This window comes from Camelus bactrianus, chromosome 8, assembly GCF_048773025.1.
Source record: "Camelus bactrianus isolate YW-2024 breed Bactrian camel chromosome 8, ASM4877302v1, whole genome shotgun sequence".
NCBI lineage: Eukaryota > Metazoa > Chordata > Mammalia > Artiodactyla > Camelidae > Camelus > Camelus bactrianus.
Window position 1 is genome coordinate 50,649,456 of NC_133546.1, and position 13,478 is coordinate 50,662,933.

General features: G+C 41.6%; 1 protein-coding gene across 3 annotated transcripts in view; it reads right to left on the reverse strand.

Annotated features, from left to right (window-relative positions):
• The window catches only part of GRIK2 (glutamate ionotropic receptor kainate type subunit 2), a 926,084-nt gene that overhangs the window by 561,036 nt on the left and 351,570 nt on the right, over positions 1–13,478 (reverse strand). Inside the window, exon 1 of one of the 3 annotated variants that reach the window (XM_074368584.1) lies at positions 11,409–12,621. The exons of the other annotated variants lie outside the window; for them this stretch is intronic. The gene's annotated coding sequence lies outside the window, so the exon portion shown is untranslated. Of the gene's footprint in view, positions 1–11,408; positions 12,622–13,478 lie in introns of those variants that run through there. 3 annotated transcript variants of the gene reach the window in all.

Here is a 13,478-nt window from a genome sequence, read left to right on the forward strand (position 1 = left end):
TAACTATCTCAGGACCTCAGCTGTCCTTCTCTGTTACCAGAGGTCCCTCATACCTCCACCACCACCCCAGCCTCTTTGCACAGGCCTGAATGAGATTTTATTTATTTAATAAAGCCACTAGCCGCACAAAGAAGGAAAGAGAAACACTGAGAATAGGGTGGTTATGAGTAAGAAGGAAATGGAAGCGGGTCCTGGAAAGGTGGAAGGGGGACGGGAAAAGATCCTACACCTGCATGAAGAACAGATCATGTGATAGAACAAAGTCAGAGAAGTGGCTAAAGCTGGCTTGCTGCCCACTTTGAAGAAGCAGGAGAAGACCAGGTGCTGTATCTGTCCACCACGGGGAAGGAGTGAGTCAGAGCAGGGTCAGTAAGAGGGAAGACAATATGACTGACATGAGAGGCTTTCTTCCTCCCCATCTTGGGTGCAGCTAGTTGAGGCTCATCTCTGCTCTTAAAGGCTAGGGAAGTCATGCAGACACAACCACATTAAAACTAGTGCATTCAATACTTTCCAGTAAAGATTTTAAATCTCCTTGGCATGTCAGGGTGACAGGGTGACCCTGTTATTGGAGCTCTCAAACAAATGAGAGAAAATGGGAAATAACCTGGGTTTGGGGGCTCATTCTCTTTTAGATTTCATAACTGTCGTCTAGCAGATGCTGTTTACATTAGCTACTTCTCATTCACTTGATGTCGAGAACATTGACATTTCCATTATGAGAATTTAAGGAAAGAGGAACAGAGTGATTGATGAAAGGGGATTAGCAAAGCGAACAAAGGAGTCTCCTCTCCCACCTTCTTTCACCTGCCCTAGTACCATCCTCTCAGAAAGCCCCAACCATCCCATCGTGCCCTCATTGGAAAGATCACATGAACAGCTGCCTTTTGGGCCAACCAAACGTGAAATGAAACAAGAAAGGAAATGAGGCACAAGAGATGAGCACTGCAGTGCTCAGAGTCTCAGACTTTCATATTTTGATTCATGGAAACTTGAATCTAAAATTTTACAAACATCAGTGGAAAAACTATCTTCACTCCACCCCTCCATATGTAATCTGGTCCCAGTCCATAAAAGGGTTGTTAAACTCTACACAGACCACTTTATAAAAATAAGCCCTTTTATCTGCTGCCAGAGAGCAACAAAAGAACTCTTGTGTGTCTGTGGAGATTCTAGGATTATGTTAGGATGGATAATAGAAAGACAAATACTTGCTAAAATACTGTCTGTTACTCCCAGAATCACTATAGCAATACCCAAGCCAAGCAGCTGAGAAAAGCCTTAACACACTATGCAATTCAAATGCAACCCATCACTGCCGTTGTAATTACAGGTGCCTGCCTCCCTCCTCTCAGATCTGTGGATAAAAGCCTAGGGCTGAATTTGTATCTCAGCTGCACAGAAGCCGCAACTAATAGTCAATAAACACAGAGAACTCTGCATTTGACAGACAGGCTCTTGTAGAAGACAGAGCTAACCTACTGTTTCGCAGCTCTTCCACACTCAAATTTTCAGGATAACAAAAGAGGAAGGGATGTTTTTGGATGCTCGCTAAATGCAAGGACTTTATTTCATTTAAGCTCCACAAGAATCATATAAGTGAGATGTTATTACCCTTATTTTTTAAATGAGAAAAATGAGACTCAAAGGTCCAGTAATGTGCCTTAGGTTATACACCTCTCAAAGTGGTGGAATTGGCCCTGGAATCTCAATCTTTCTGACCACACAATCTGTGCCTTTTCCAGATCAGTCTGGAATCAGGCTCCTGGTAATAGGTTACTAGCAATGGGCTGTGGTTCTCCTAACTTGTAAACTCCTCTCAAAGACTGATATATGGCAATTTTCAAATGAGAATTCTGTACCTCCACCTTTTTAGGGGGAGATGGAGTGATCAAGATTTAAGATTCCACTGTGGCTGTATCTGTGTGCAGGCAGATGGGAAAACACTGAACTTAAAGGCAACCCCAAAGGTTAAAAAGAGCACAGCAGTGTAACTAGAGAAGGGATGTTTAGGAAGGCACAGGAAGGTAATACTTAGAGTCTCTAGAATCTGTCTTATTAAAAAGGGACTGAAAACATTTGTGCTGAGGTCGTACACAGAATAGTGTCCACCAGCCACATGGAAATTCAGCTTCTTAAACAAAGTTACTCTCAGATTTTTGCTGCACTAACACTGAAACCACTTCCTTCCCTCTGAGCAGGCCAAAAGGTATCTCCTTCCAGTGATGTAGGCTCCTCTCAAATACAGAATCCAGGATGATCATCTCCAATTTCCCACTCTGGAGATCACAGCAATAGTCTATCTCAAAGGCACCAGCCACACATTTTTATATTATTTTACTGGGAATTTATGAAGCTTTAACATGCCTAGTTGTTTTTTTTTTTAATATGATCTTAAATAAATAGAAAAAATAAATCTACTATTTAAAAGTATGCCCTTTAAAGAAAAAACTGGGTAAACCTAGCAACAAGCCCTGAGGAATTACCCATTTCAAAATGTTAATTGTTATGTGGAAGTGGCTTTTGAAGTTCAGTTTAATTTCCTGAAAGCCCCAAACAACTCTATTTCTCTACAGAAAATAATTAAGCATCGGGGATGATAATGTGATTAGCAAGTAAAGCACATGGAATTTGCTTAGCAAATCAGAAAGTAAAGGGAGGACTATGAAACTGCTGCTGTTCCTCCCCTGTCCAACCTCATCACCGGTGCCTGAGAGCCAGAGCCGTCCTCAGTTTCAGAAGCAGGTATGGGGGTGGGGGGGCAGGCCCACCACTGCAGAGAGATACTCCACTATTTATATGTCACCTGTCTAAAGGCCTATTGGGTCCTGGTTGACTGTCTGGCCCTTCACGGTCTTAAAGGGCACCCCACTGGCCTAAAAATCTCATAGGACTCCTATGGGATCCAATCATCCTTATGAAAATAGCATATGATATAGAAGCATCTGATCTAAATGAGCCTGAACCAATTACAGAAATCAAGTACTTGGTGTTGCAAAATTAATTAAATGACTGAGTAACTGATTGATTATGTTAACAGGTTCTTATATGCCAGGCACTTCACTAAGCACTATGTATGCGTCATCTCTTGATTCTAAGAATAACTCTGTAAGGTAGATAATACTGTCATTCCCATTTTCCAAGCAAGGAAACTAAAACTTACGAAGATTCCACAGCATGTATCAATCATACAGCTCAAAGGCAGCAGAGCTCGGGTCAGATTCAGGTATGTTTGAATCAAAAACCCAAGCTCATGGCCCTATATTAGAAGAACTGGTTAATAAATGACAAACATCTATATAGTGGAAAGTCACTGTTAAAAAACTGTTATACAAAAGTGCTTGATGACAGAAAACTGTTCACAATAACGTGTTAAGTGGAAAAAAACTAAGTTAAAAAAAAAACAGGGACAGTAAAAGTAAAGGATAAATCTCAAAATGTCATTAATGGTGAGATAATAGGTGATTTTTTTCATAATTTTCATACATTTTCCATTTTCTACGGTAACTATGTATTACTTTTGTAATCAATCAAAATGTTTTTGTTTTAACTTTAAAAGGCTAGTAAATAGATGCAAAATGATAATAGCGGTTTTAGTAGAATGGCACAATTATTACACTTTTAGACTTCTCCATATTTTCCAAATGCACTACAAAAGCACAGTAATTCTAGACTTTAAATTGGATGAATATATGGGATTAAAACCTACTGTGACTCTATTTCTATTTTGCAAATAAGTTCATTTGTATCATTTTTTAAGATTCCACCTAAAACTGTATCACATGATATTTATTTACAAAACAGAAATTGACTCACACACATAGAAAACAAACTTACGGCTATCAGATGAAAGGGAGAAAAGGATAAACTAGGAGCTGGGGATTAACAGATACAGACTACCATAGCTAAAGCAGACAAACAACAAGGATCTGCTGTATGGCACAGGGAACTATACTGTATCTTATAAGAACCTATAATGGTAAAGAATTTGAAAAAGAATATATATTTGTATATAATTGGATCACTGTGCTGTACATCTGAAACTGACAAAAAATTGTAAATCAATTATAATTCAATAAAAAAAGATAATTTTTTAAAAAAAACCTGTGAAATTCATGCCATATTAAAAGGACTTGTCATAATATGTCTGCCAGAGAACTGCACACCACCAGACACAATTTTTTTGAAATTATATGTTTACATGCTCTCAATCATTAAATCCCCCTGGAACTATTTTAATGAAATAATTGACAATATTTAAACACATATTAATAAACAGAGTTGAGTCCAAATAAGAAAACTTCCCAGGAATAGTAAAGTTAATTCAATGAGTTTCTTCAATATTTATCTTAAAATTATCATTAGCATGTAATTATGATGATTTTAATACTTTAGACTCTCTAACCAATCTATAACTGTGCTATTAATGGTACCATCAATAAGGTGTCTTCTATACGTAATTCAGTATAAATTCTCCCAGATGGCGTTAAATTATACGAATATACTTAGTAAACTGATGTTTTACCTAATTGGCAATAAATGTGGAAAACACCTAGCAACCAATAATTTGGATAGATAAAGATATTATCAGTTTTAATACTAAAGCAGCGTATATAATTATTAACAATGTACACCTGAAACAAACATATGAGCATTATGGTTTCATTCCAAAAGTAATGTCCAGATTTCAACTCTTGGCACCATGACCTAACAATAACCTAACTATATGATAGTATAGTCAGAGCAGTGGACTGGGGGTGAGGTGAGCATGGTTTAGTCCAAGAGGTTTCTAATGAACACCACGTAGGCTGGACTCTATTTTCAGCCCAGATTCTGGGCCATTTACATGTATTCATGGCAACTGAGTTGGAGGTCTTCTTAACTAGAGCAGATGTCTGCTGAATTCTTTTCTGATAGATTCTGGGAAAACAAAATTTTAAAATGATCTCTTAGGGGCACCTTTAGTAGGAAGTTGAGCGAGAAAGGTCCCACAGCTATTCATCATCTTAGACATTATTTGTAAAACAACACCTGTTTAAGGTCCCTTTGAGCTATGGGGTCGGTTATGTGAGTATGAATATTCTAATTGCTCAGGTTTTAAAGAATCAGTCAGCCCTTCAGTGGTATGCCGAGAGCCCAACACTGCTTGCGTTCTGTGAGGAAAGATAAAACGTCCGAGTCACAAAATGTCCTTATCTACAAAATGTACTCACTGTTTTGCATAGCGTAGTCCTGACTATCAACTGTCAATCCAGAAAGCTGATGCACCCACTACTATAAACAGGAATTACAAATTTTAAATTCAAAAACTCCTTAGGATTATTTGGCTTAATGATTGATTCTCAACCTGCGGGTGAGTTCTGTTTTGTTTCTTTGAAGTGCATTTCTTAAGAGTTTTCTAAAAAAAAAAGTGAAGATACTATGACTATGCAGTTGTGAAAAAAATGAAACATTTTAAACCACAGGATCTCCAGGTTTGGGAACCAGGAATTTAAATTATTTAAGGCTCCTCCCATTCTGATGTGTATGTATAGAGCAAAGTCCCAAAAGTCCTTTTCTACCAATAAGCCCAGAGTTCTATACATTTTCCTATTAATTCAAATATTATCCTTGGAAGTTAGAAAGTAACACCCATTCTACAGAAATGGAAGTCAAGGCTTAATGAGATTTAATTATTTTTCCTAATTTACAGCCACTAGGTGACAAAGTCAAGAGTAAAATTCTAATTCAAACAGGGCTAGGGTCCTGAGTTCATGTAGAATTAGAAAATGTTACAATAAACCCATTCTACTAAAATTGTTCTTAATTTTAATTTAATTTTAAATCCTGATTTTAAATAATTTTATTATATTATATGAAATTATACATATGTATAGGTATTGTTTCAGGTAATGGAAATCTCTTGGAATTAGACAAAAAACATTGAGAATGCCTTGGAGACAATATACTATGTCCCTGCAAGAAGCTAATGGTACTTTTAAGTTGTCTTCAATTGCATTCTCCTTTAGATTAACTGGAAACTTTTCCTTGCTTAATCATTTGATCTGGCCATATGTTAAAAAGACATTCCTTTATTTCACTTCAGAACTTTTCTTAAGAAGTATCTGTGATCCAAGACCAAGAAGTTCTTAAAGGTTTCAATGATCAAGGACAAGGATGGGTCCTTTGCTTGCATTTCAGCAACACAGAAAAAAGAGATCCACTTGTTCTTCATAAAATGTAAGCAGCAGACTGAGAAACCACTTGACTGCTTGTTGCAGACCAAGTCAAGCCGAGACTTCCATGTTCAATTGCTTTCGAGGGGCAACAAACCAGAGTACAAACCCTGTAACCTAAATCTTAAAGCTATAGAAAAGCAAGGCCTTATCTATCCTCTAACAGGGCCAGTCTATTCCCTGTTCCAAAGGTCACCTTCGTAACTTCTGCCTAAATTCCTTTTCTTGTTCTGAGTCTTCTGTCAATGATACATTTCCCTCTCTTCTTCCCTATTACACAGTTTTTTACAGATCCCAGCCGGAGTCTCATCTCTCCTATAAAAATGCAAGCCCACAATAATCTCCTTTAAACAACTATTGTATATATTTTCTGTGCCTCTCAATTGGTACTTTAATGTGTATATGTCTTTACTCTTTAACTGGATTACAAACTCCCTGAGGTCAGAATCTGGGTCTTAGAATTATATCTGCCTAGCACATAACAGGTACTCAATTACTGTTTGTTGAATAAATGGATGTGGTCAAAGCTTTGGACCCTGGGGAAAGGAAGACCTTCACAGACATGAAAGAGGGGAATGGGGGAGCTACAGAAGAAGGAGATGAAGAAAGAAAGGGAATAATCTATGGAATAATGTTCTATGAAAGAAAAGGTGGAAGAAACAGAGGAAGCAAATGTCTAGGGGAAGCTACCAGAATCACTGACTCTTCCTAAAACTGATGCAAAACATAGAGAGTCAGAGGCTACCCTTGAAAAACAGCATAATTCACTGAAAAACATCACTTGACCGGCAGTCAGGATGTTCATATTTTGGCCTAAAATCTGACATTAACAAGCTGTGACCAGAACAAGCTATTTAACTGCCCTTAGCAATTCATCTCTAAACTTAGGATACTAGATTTGATCTTTAAAGCCCCCTTTGGCTCAGATATTATATGATTCTATAGTTTTCCTTCATCTTGAGACAGTTTTCATTTCACTTCTTTTGGGCACGGTAGGGCCTGAATGCACTAAAGGTATGATAAACAATACAGAAAGAAGCTTTTCTTAGTAAGACAATCAGGATTAAAAAGACAGCATAAAATAAACCAAAAGCCTATGATGATTACTGAAGCAGAACATTGCTTTAATATTTGCTTTGCTTATTTGATCATTTTAGCTGAGCAATATTCCCATTGTGATAGGTCAAGGACTCAGAGTGAGGCTGAGCTGGAGACAGAAATGGGAGTTACAGGCGACACCTTCCAAACACTTGCTTCATTTCACTGAAGGAAAAGTACCTTGTTGATTTAAAAAAGGTGTGAAAAGCATTTAAAGATCCTTTTATTGGAAGCAGATATGTCAATGTAAGAACATCACTGATGTCTTATTTAAAATCATCACATATGCTCAAAGATTTGGACTAATACAAGCAAAAAGATCAATTTACAACGCACTGAGATGTCTGGCAGTAAATCTAGAAGAGACTTGGTATCAAACGGCACTTGACTTCACTCTTTTTTCAGTCTCCCCATCACATTAGTGCTAATCACTCAGCACTCCCTTAGGCACCTGGTATTCTCTTACACAGCTGAGCATCTCTGTCACAGAATCGATTGATCTAATATATTCATCCCAACTTTACCATCCAGGGACTATGCGCTCTCCCTTCCTGAATATACTTGTCTTACAACAAGGCCACGGGAGGCGGCAAATGCTAAACCAAAAAGAAAAGCTGATTGAATTACGTGTGTCAGTGGGGAAAATATCTGAAAGCCACAACCTCCCAAGACCCTTTCAGAACATCACATATAGCTCTGCTGTCCAGAGACCCATCTCTATTAAAAGAAGGTTTTGTTTTTAATTAAGAAAATAAAGGGTTCAAATCAATCTATAGGGAAATGCTATATCTGAATGCTGTGGTAAATGGAGACAAGCCACAAAGCTCAAATACAAAAATAAAATGTAAAATGAAAAATCCTGCAGAAAGATTTTAAGGGTCTTCTCTAACCTCCCACTCAGTGATACCAGATTAGTTTTATCTAAGCTTATTGTCACTTCGAAAATACAACAATATAAAATATTTGGCCCTAAAAGTGTGAGGCAAGAGACAAATAGGCCTAGTTGTTTGGGGACCAGTGAGGAGTGGGAATATGGGGTGGGCTGGAGGATGAAACCTGGTGACCTTTGGGCCACCTCCCACTTAGCTGAGTGCTTTTGGTTTGGTCAGCTCAGAATTTTTAAAACAATTTTTTAAAATTATGTACAATCAAAATTGGGCAGATGTTTATATAAAAACTTGGGTCTCACATTTTTCTAGAATAATCAAAGGAACAGAACTTTAAGAAGACAATTTCACAAGGCAAGAAGCGGTCTGAAGAAACAATCTCATAAGAGACTGAGGCTTGATTTTTACCATGGAACTGGAGCTAAATGTATTCTCAGTGTAAAGCAAAGAATTGCCCTTTTCCAGGGGCAAAAGGAACCTGAGTGCACTAAAGTCTGGTAACCTGAGTGAAGTTGCATTAAGGAAAAACAAAGACAGGATTAAAAAGACAGTGCAAAGCCTAAGTTAAATACCTATGACACTGCTGAAACTGTAGGAGAACATTTTTAAAATTATCTTTGCAGTTTCTCTAGTACAGATAAGCTTTGTGTATAAGAAAAAACTACCAAAAGCAAAACTTTCAAAGAAAAGTCAAATTTGTTCTTTTCAGTTACTGAAAAGAAAGGATTCATCATCAACACCTGTCCTCAACACCTTGGACACTCTCAAAGAATTCTAAATGTCTTTTGTTCTTGAAATAAGAGACATACATAATTCTATTTATGAAGCCAGCTCTTAAAAAAACATTTCCTTATTGAAACTTGGTCCTAAACCTAGGTTCACAGTATATGGTGAAGGTCTAAAGAAAGCTTATTTAACCTACATTAAATCTTAATAATGCATTAATGAGTCTTTTAAAGGGATGATTTTAATTCCTCAATCTTCAACCATAAAGACTATATAGTGCTAATCTGCCTTGCCCTTTCGATTAAACTTGTTCAGGGCGTTCTATTTAGTCAGCACCCGGAATGGGCCATTAAAATTCTTGTTCGGTAAGAGTTGTGTTCAGTGCTCTGTTGTTTTAAATTCCATTAAATCCAAATGGTCTTTATCGCCCCATGACCACCATGACTTCAATCAGCCAATTTAATTACCTTACAAAATTGTCAGCAGAAGCAGCAAAGAAAAACAGGAAGCCCTGTGACGTTATCAGATTGAAATCTTCCTCTCCAGTGTTTAATCTAGACCAGTCAATAATGATGATGTGCACCTACTTCCTTCCCTTTCGGGGGCTTTTGACCTTACCTTTCATGCTAAGATTTAGGGTTTAAGATTCATTTGAAGCACTTCTAGTACCTTGATAACTGGACTACAAATTGAAAGCCCATAGAGGATAAAGCTTCACCCCTCAAATGCAAAACAGTCAGCAATTTCACTTCAATACTTTAGACCACCCTTCAGAGGAAAACCTAGGATCTCTCGCAAACCTCCGGTATTATGGATGCAGTAGATGAATGATTTAAGTACAGTACAGTTGAAAGACAGTGAACCACTTCCTACTTTGATGTGTAAAAATGGACATCGACAATTTCCAGGGAATAAATGGAGCTGGAGCTACAATAACACAGTAAAATCCTAAGAACAGAAGGAGAAAATGAATTCCTTTCACTTGAGTTTCTACCACAAAAGAGCAAAGCATTTTCTTTATCAGAAACGTTGATAATTAAACAAAAAAAAAATCAATGATCATGTCACCATTATCATAGGCGACACTTCTTTTTAATGGTGAATAGACTTGAAAAGGCTCTGATAATCAATGATGCAGCCTGTGTTTGGCCTGTTACGTTCCTCCTTTGTGTGGGAGCAATTCACATTAACTTTCCTGTGCTGAGTAAATGTTGAAACAGTGTCATCTGAGAATTTAGGGAATGAACACACTGCAGCCATCACTTGAATTAAACTAGAAAGCTAAAGGTGTCTGTCTGAAGAAATGTCTACTGACATAGAAACCCTTGTTCACCTCTGGAAGACCACCTCACAATGCCAGAAAACGTGTTGAGTTCCATGTGTCTGGGTGGAGAATGGGTGCTATTTCTAGAGGACGAAAAGATCATTTTTCAAAGTAATTTTCTGAAATGAGTGTGCCTCCGTTGATGGATCACATCAGAGTTATTCTTTGAAGCTTTAAGAGTAAGTGAGAACTTATGTGAAAAAGTTTTTTTTTTTTTTTTTAGTGTGGCCCTTGTGTTGGCGATTCTTGGACAGATTTCTCTTCCTTGCTTTCCAGAGCTCAGCTGAGCAGGTAGGTGTTCAGGTTTTATCCGCTGCAGATAGTAGCCACTATTACTCCCCCATCCCCGCCTCGCAGGAGCCAGTTTTCCTGCTGCCAGATGTAAGGCCACTCCTCCCTCCCGCCCACCTCACCTCCCAAAGGAAGAAAAATCTCTTTCAAAGAAGTTGGTGAGAGCGGCAGCTCCTAAGCCCGACCAATTCACTCACACTCCTCGATATTGCAGAACATCTGCTACTAATTATTATATCTGGGAGCACATGAGATGGCCAGCAAATAGGGGGAATTTCTCTAGGAACCCTTTCCGTTCCCTCTCACTCTGTGGGTTCTATTATCCGGGCTGTCCCTGATCTGGTGGCCCTCACCTTGCGCAGGGAGGTGGCTATGCACTGTGCCATGGACGCAGGGTCAGTGCACAGTGCCAAGGAGGTCCCAGCGTGTCTGGAGGAAGACCTCGCCTGGGAAGCCTTTTAAGAAAGCTGTTTTACTGGCACGCCTGCGAGGAAAGCTAAGTCGAAACATCTGAAGGGAACAAGTGGCCTACCACACGCTCAGCTCCTCGCAGAGGACTATCTTGGAGGAGCCGCCCACGAGTTTGGGAGAAAGTTTGGGTTCATGTCTTCATTCCCGGCGTTCTAAACGCCATTTCAGGTCAGGAATTTGAAAAACCCGACCTCGGGATACTAGTGGTGGCTTGGGGAGTGATTCCATAAAGAAGATGCCAGAGCCCCCAAACTCCGAGCGGGACTGCCAGCCCCGCTTGGAGCCGGGCCGGGGCCGGCGTCTACCCCTCCCCACGCCTTCCCAGGAGCTGAGGTCAGCGGACCCGGAAGAGGAGAGTGGCTGAAGTAACAACAACAAAAAAAAACGTTCCAGTACCTCCGAGCCACGGTCGTGCGGGGGGACCGTGGAATCGGGGCCGACGCCCCCGCGGACGGAAGGATTCCGTCTTCTCCCTCTCCAGCCGCTAGCAGGGTCGGGCCGCAGCCGCCGGCAAACAAAGGTGCCTCATCTACACAGCGCGGCGCCGCGGGCTGCGGGGCGGGCGCGCGGCCGAGAGGCCCGGCTGGGGGCGTCGCAGGCTAGGGGCCCGGGAAGGTCGGCCCCAGGACGCCTTAGCCGACCCAGAGCGAGGGAACTGACTCCCTGACCGTCCAACATCCACCGGGTCCCCAACAACGCGCCCGGTGGGTGGTCGCCCTGGAGAAGCCAAGCTGGGCCGAGCCAGGGTCTAAGGTGGGCAAAGGGCCACGACCCACGCACGGCGAGGCGCCGCCCCACCCGCGGGGCAGGAGCTAACCCTTAGCTGAGCCTCAGGTCTCTCCCCCACCGCCCCCAGGCTGCCTTAAAGCTTCAGGAGAGTGCCCTGGGGTCAGTGCTCTGGAGACTTTCGGAGATGTTTGCTAAGCGGCCGGGGAGGAGCAGGCCCAGCAGTGCCGCCCCGAGGCCAGGCAGGGAGGGAGGGGGCACCGGGACAAGGCGCTCCCGGGCGCGACTGCAGGAAGTTTTCCGGGGGACCAGAGAGGAGTCATTGTGCCAAAGTGTCGTACTTGCTTGGCAAGAGAGCGCGCGCGCGCGCGCGTGCGTGTGTGTTGAGAGAGAACGAGACAGAGGGGGAGAGAAGAGATTCTGACTGAGAGACTGAGTACCCGAAAGAGGGGCGGGAGTGACGAGGGACTCGACAAGGGTCAGCACCCAGAGCTGCTCACCGATCTACAGACGTTGGTAGGACGCACGGTCAGGTCACAGCCCCAGTGGGAACGGGGAAAGGGCAGCAGAGAACCGGTGAAGGTGGTTTTCCACCACCTGCGGGAAAGGGGGGCTGGGGCGGTCGCCGCGCGGGCTCCGCGGTTGCCATAGCGCCGCCGCAGAGACGCTCGGCCGCTGGCAGAGACCAGCCAAGCCCGGGTCAAGGGGAAGGAAGGGCTGGATGCCACCGCCTCGGTACAGGCGGAGGGTCTCACCCGCAACCCAGGGGCAGCTGCTCCATCAGCAACTCCAACCCCTTCCCTTCCCAGGCTTGGGGCCAGGGATGAGGCTCTTGTTCGCCTTTTCAGCTGAAGTTGAAAATAACCTTTCTCAAGAGTGGTTCACACACACGCAACCCTCCACTCCACTTAAAACATATTTTCCCCCAAAGAAAATAAAACTCCCGCCATTGCATCAAAATATCCTCAAGGGGAAATGTTCCACTGATACAATGTACACAGCTCTCCCCCCACAACTCAGGTCAGAAATCAGAGAAAAGGGATCTCCACGTGAAAGATGTGTGAAGTTAATGGAGGAAATAACAGGTTATCTAGGAACTGGGCTGTTGGTTTAAGGTATCAGGGCACGGGTGGGAAGGTGTTTGCCTACTCCCCTGTTTCTTAAGGACATTCTTAGTAAGCACTGGTCTAGGAAAATGTATTTGTGTGTGTGTGTGTGTCAGCTGTTTTGGAAAGCTGCTACACACTCTGCTACAGCCGCCAAGATTTTTAATATGAAGATATGAAATGATCAGCGAATGTAACAATCTAATGATTCAGCAAATATTGTGCTGCAAGACCAGAGCAGCAATAATTAAATCTTTAGAGAAATAGTGGCAGTTTTCCGGCTCCCAGGCTTCCTTTTTTCCCCACCCAGTCCTCAAACACACTAAGACACACTCATTCACAAACACACTTCAGAAGATATTTCAGTATTCCAAATAAGTAGGTTGTACTACTCAAAATATTGGGCAAAACTACCAAACTGTAGCATTTACCATGCTTGAAGCAAAACAGCTGAACACACACACATTTCTAGTGATACAGGGACCTGTTTTATCTCATCCAAAGAAATAAGCATTCCTGTGGACGCTTGTTGCTAAGAGCAACGTGCTTAAGTACCATCTAAAGGCATGAAGAAAGCAGGGAAACTACTACAGAAGGAATCCCAGTTATAACTCATTGTCTTTTTCTGTCATTA